Source organism: Rhinolophus sinicus, linkage group LG10, assembly GCF_036562045.2.
Source record: "Rhinolophus sinicus isolate RSC01 linkage group LG10, ASM3656204v1, whole genome shotgun sequence".
NCBI classification, from domain to species: domain Eukaryota; kingdom Metazoa; phylum Chordata; class Mammalia; order Chiroptera; family Rhinolophidae; genus Rhinolophus; species Rhinolophus sinicus.
In genome coordinates this window covers 100,305,984-100,312,184 of record NC_133759.1, presented here as the reverse complement: position 1 = coordinate 100,312,184, position 6,201 = coordinate 100,305,984, and the positions used below count along the sequence as shown (strand labels likewise).

The window sequence follows — 6,201 nt, the reverse complement described above, 5'->3', positions numbered from 1 at the left end:
ATCACTCATATTGTCTGGCACTGTTTAGATATCCTTTGGAAGCAAAATTTGTATATCTTTTTTTTTTTCTCATTAAGTATACAGAGGGTGCCAAAAAAAATGTACACACATTTTAAGAGATGGTCAATGTTACTGAAGCAGAAGTTCACCATAATCAGAAGTGTCTGGATGCTGATGGTAACCACCTTGAGCACCTTTTGTAATTGCAGAAGTCAAATGTCACTTGTGTTCATCTTTTGTTATCATTAGGTATTGAACACTTTTAATAGTTTTTTCCTTTATTAAAATGTATATACCTATATTAGCACCCTCTGTGTATTTAATATGCATAATAAGTAACAAAAATATTTTAAAAATTAATTTCCATTAGCCAACTCCCTACTGCCTGTGGATGGGAGGGAAATTTCCACATCTGTCAACTTATTTTTGGGTTTGTCACTTCTCTATCAGTTAACAGCAAATTATTTACATATAAAAAAAAATAAATGTGTTAAAATGTTTACAAGGAATACTTGGTGGCTTACAGAGGACTGATGAATGATGCATAGAAAAAGGGAAATGAGGAACACATCTTAATTGTATTGAAGACTTACTATGTGACAATCACAGTTGCATTTTTAAAAATCATTTGAAAGTTCCATAAGATAGTAATTGTTGTTACCTTAATTTTATTTTCCAGGAAATTGAATAGTGTTGTAACATGCCTATAATTATCAGCTAGATATTAGACAAATTAAATTTTGAATCCATGTTTATTTCATTTTGAAGTCTAGGCATTTTCTGTGTATTTTGGATCATAAAACTAACAAACACTTATTCAATATCTACCCTTCACATCAGGCATTTATGTTAAATTCCCAAAGCTCAGAACTCAGTTTAAAGAAGCATGTACATAAATTAATAAGCGCATAATTACAGTAGATAAAAAATAGAAATGAAAGGTATAATACATATAAACTAAGAAAAATGTTGTGTTACTTTATCAAAATATTCAATATGCGACCCTAAAATACAGTCTGTTACTATTTTTAAATATACAGGAGTGAAGAAAATTACAGTGGCCTACGATGTCATCAAGAAGATACTGTTGACATTAGAAACTACCAGAACTATCAATGGGTACTGAATATAATGTGAAAACCCTGCACTCGCCTCCTAAAACCCTGTCCATAAAGCTCTTTTGCTAAAAGCTTCCTCTGTGCACACATACACGAACTTGTGTGTGACTTAATGGATCAGTCCACAGATATTTCTGCCTTTTGCATTTTTAAAAATAATATGCCTTGTGGCAATTTCTGTGTCAATACATTAAAGCACTATACTCGATAACCTGGATTTTACAAGGAAATGTTATCTTATTTGTGTGCCCTCAAAATGTGAAAAAAAGTAAACTCATGTGATGGAAACATTAAAAATTTAAATTGGAACATTTATAAGTTTGGATTAATATTTAAACTGCTTGCCAAACGTTTTTATATCACATGCTGGAAGCATATACAGAAGTACCCCCCAGGCGTCCATTTGAAGAATATCTGACCATATTTATAGCAAAATGCAATATAGTGATTTGCAGGCCTTAATCCACCTTTCCAGTGATGTTGTATTGAAATATTCTGAAGTTGTGCTGTATAGAATTGTATTTCCCTTGATTATACGTGTGAGCACATGCACATGTGTGTGTGCACACTCACAGGTGCATGGACATGTAGTTGTACACCTATGTGTTTTTTGGAGTCACTGAAGAAGCCATAAAAAGAATCACCATTGGAACCAATGGACATTCTCAGGCATTTTAATGAGTGACACTTCACTGATATCTGTTGTCCCTTAATGGAAACACCATCAGAACAATATGTGACGATATGTTGCCAAGAATAAACTTTACTGATTACAACCAAAATTTCATATTGGGAATTCTCATAATGAAGGGAACCGAGACTGATTTTGCTAATAACGGGAGGCTAACCTTAAAAGTTTTAATATATATTTTACCTCTGTCACCTTAAACATTTCTTACTGATATGCTATGGCAGATTAATTTTTTAAAGCAGACAGTTGGCTTTCCCCTCAAAAAAAAAAAGATTGGGCTTTCATCTGTTCTTTAAAAAAAAAAAAAAAAATTCACCAACAGATTTTATTTCTCACCATGAACGGTCTGAAATTTAAACAGATTCTTGGCCTGGGGGCTCCTACCCATCAGCGCATCCAACTTTAGCACTTGTCTCACCCCCAGTGGCTTTTCCAGAACTTCTACCTTCACCATGAAGATCCATGAGTTTTCCCAATTCAAACTTGGGCTTCTTCAGCATTTTAACTTTTCTAACAAAGACATCATGGAGCGGATAAATAGATTGGCAAGCATTTTTTACGTCTTTGCCAGTGTTATCTAGAATCAATTTATTGACCATTTCTTTCAAGTCATTTGTCTGCACCTCTCAGGTCATGATTTCCATCATCTCCGCTGATTCGGCGGACCTAACATTGAGCACAGGAGGTCTCCTGCATCTGATTGCTGCATTTTTTAGTAAAACCAACACAGAATGGAAAAAAACAAATAACCATCGGTAGTCTTGATATAAACATGAGCTTCAATCATGATCTGCCATTTTTTGACCACAGAGCACATTTTATCACGGGTAAGATCCATGCCGTGGACATTTGACAGTTTTTGCCCTCAATACGCTCAGGAATTAGCTTGACTTTTCTAAATGCAACTTCATCATTCTTCAGATTAGCTAGGCTCACTTCAAAAACAGCCCTTGAGGCCATCAGATGTGATTTGGGTTCCTTGAGTTTTCGTAACTAGTGTTTCCCCATTATTTCTTATATTGAATATAGCTGGTGCTTTCACATCAGCCTACTTACTAATCTTTCTTAGAAAATGGGTCAACCACTTTCTTCTTGACTCCCTTCTTGCCACCTTTCATAAAGCGCTTATTTTTGTCGATCACCATGGTGCTGCTCAGAGAGACAAAGGCGATTTGTTCTTATTTGTAAATTAGAAACTTAATTTTAAAGGATTCACTCTTTACATCAATCTAAGAATTGAGCCACAGATATATACGCAACTTCTAAGTAACTCTATTGATTTTGATCAAAGCAACTTTCTATTAACTAATACATTTCCCAAATATTATACTCAGAAGGATGACAAGAAACCTGGACGCACTCCTCCAATGTCTTTTAAAACACCTCTTGCAAAATAAAGCTCAGCACCTGAGCATGGAGTGTTCAGTTTGGCAGCACCTCTGCAGTGCTGTGTGCTCTGCCCTGTATCTATTCACCCTCGGTTGACATCGTACACCTTGTCAGCTCTTACCTGGTATTTCTTGCTCATTTCTTTCTACCTTACAGTCATTCTAGCAACCCTTGCTTTATGTGGGAATACATAGTTTAGTATTACTTCTGAGAAACATGTCCTTCCTTTTTTCTCCCTTATTTATCACAGAGATTCACCGACATGAGGTGCAATACAACATGAGAAAGGCTGATGGCAGGTTTCCATGATAGGCAGCCTCTAGGTCCCCAGGGCCCCACTTCCTGGCAGTCATCCCTTTGTATGGGGGCTGGAACACCTGGTATCTCACTTGCAAAGATCAGGACACAGGGCTGCCAATTATGAGATTAGGCTTATGAAAGACTCTGGCTCCCATGTACACACCTCCTCTTCCTGCTCACTCATTCTAAGGAAAACCAGCTGCCATGCTGTGCTCTGCTCTGAGTAGGGGCACTAATGGGAAGCAATGCAGGTAAGAAGGCTCCAGCCCACAGCCAGTGACCACCTGAGACCTGCCAACAGCCATATGAGCAGCTTGAAAGCAGATTTGACTTCAATTGAACCTTGAAATGCTGCAGCCTCAACGAAGCTCTCCACTGCGGCCTTTCAAAGACCCTGAGCCCAAGGTTCCCAGCTCAGCCACATCAAGCTTCCTGGTCTTCAGAAACTAAGACAGAACACATCTTTGTTGTTTAAGACTGTTGGTTTGGCATCATTTGTTAAGCAGAAACAGGTAACTGATATAGTTACTAACGGAAATATTACTAATGTAGTTGCTTCTCTGTGGAAGGAATATATTTTAACCTAAGATTATGTCCTTCCTATGTTGTTGGTGTTAAAAATGACCTACATTTTATGACTTGTGATAATATATTATTTTTCTAAGCACACTGTTAGCTAAATAAGTCTACTTGAGCCCTATAGATTATTTTATTTTATTTCTTTTTCTTTTGTCTTTTTTTTGTTTTGTATTTTCTGATGAGTGAAATACAAAAGTCTTGGAACTTGGGCTTCAAATAGCTTCCCTATCATTTACATTCTTCTGTTATCACCATTTCTTATAAAATAGTTTAAATACTTACTTACATCTGTGTTGTCTAAATATACTGTGAATTTCTAATATGCAGGTATTATGCATTATTCATATTCACCAGCATGGGGTATGGTATCTGACACAAAGCATAGTTTCCACAACTGTTAACTCATGAGTTAATAAATGTAAGTACTAATGAATAAAAATATTACAATACGTATGTCAGCACTTCTCGGGCAAGATCCTGGCATCATAACTTGCATTGCTATAGTGTGAACATTTCAGATAGAATAGAAAACATTTACTTTATTCTCCGCATAACTTCTAATATTTGGTTTATTTTAACTAGAAAGTTCAATTAATCAGAATGCTCATTCTCTTTTCCAAACCACACAGTTATTTTCACGCCTATAGTCTGTATATGACTCAGTTGAATCTTGATTCAAATTTTAAAGTTGTTTTTCTTCTGCTGTTTTTATCATTGTAAAAGCACAGCATATACAAATTACTTATTTACATACTGGGTAGCTGGTGATAACAATGATGAGAATAATTAGAAATAAAAACTGTCAAGATACGAAATTTTCAGACTTATGCATGCCATTGCAGATAATAATTCAGGAAACTCACACACACACACACACACACACTCTATCAACTTCCTGCAATCAGACACATAAAAATTAAAGAGTATCTGAAAACTGTCATATTAACATAATAGCCTAATATTTTTTTGGTGTAGTCTTTGGGGTTCTCTATACATAGCATCATGTCATCTGCCTATAATGACAATTTTACTTCCTCCTTTCCAATTTGGATGCCTTTTATTTCTTTTTCTTGCCTGATTGCTGTGGCTAGAACTTCCAGTACTATGTTGAATAAAAATGATGAAAGTGGGCAACCTTGTCTTGTTCCTGATCTTAGAGGGAATGCTGTTAGCTTTTCCCCACTGACTATGATGCTGCTGTGGGTTTATCATATATGGCCTTTACTATGTTGAGATATAATCCCTCTATCCCCACTTTGCTCAAAGTTTTTATCATAAAAGGATGCTGGATTTTGTCAAATACTTTTTCTGTATCTATTGATATAGCCCTATAATTTTTATTTTTCATTTTGTTAATGTGGTGTTTCATGTTAATTGATTTGCAGATATTGAACCAACATTGCATACTAGGAATGAATCCCACTTGGTTGTGGTGTATGATCTTTTTAATGTATTGCTGAATTTGGTTTGCTAACATTTTGTTGAGGATTTTTGAAGCTATATTCATTAGGGATATTGGCCTATAGTTTTCTTTTTCTTTCTTTCTTTTCTCTCTCTTTTTTTTTTTTTTTTTTTGTGTAACACCTTTGTCTCGTTTGGAGATCAGGGTGAGAGTGGTCTCGTAAAATGAGAATCCCAAAGACTCCACCAAAAAAAACTATTAGAATTGATAAATGAATTTAGTAAAGTAGCAGGATACAAAATTAATATTCAGAAATCAATTGCATTTATATACACCATAACTATCAGAAAGATAAACTAACAAAACAATCCCATTTACAATTGCTTCAAACACACTAAAATACTTAGGAATAAATTTAACCAAGGAAGTAAAAGACCTACTCAGAAAATTATAAGACATTGAAGAGAGAAATTAAACAAGACAAAAAATAAGTGGAAATATACACCAAGCTCATGGATAAGAAGAATTAATATAGTTAAAATGTCTATACTACTTAAGGCAATATATATTAATAGATTCAATACAATCCCTATCAAATTACCAATGACATTTTTCAAAAAACTAAAACATCCTGAAATTTATAAGGAACCATAAAAGATACTGAATACCCACAGCAATCTTGAGAAATAAGAACAAAGAGGGAGGTATTGCTCTACCTGACA

General features: G+C 34.9%; 1 pseudogene; it reads right to left on the bottom strand.

Moving 5' to 3' along the window:
* Positions 1 to 2,162: 2,162 nt before the first annotated feature.
* Positions 2,163 to 2,954, bottom strand: LOC141567132 (small ribosomal subunit protein eS1-like; annotated as a pseudogene).
* Positions 2,955 to 6,201: the final 3,247 nt, after the last annotated feature.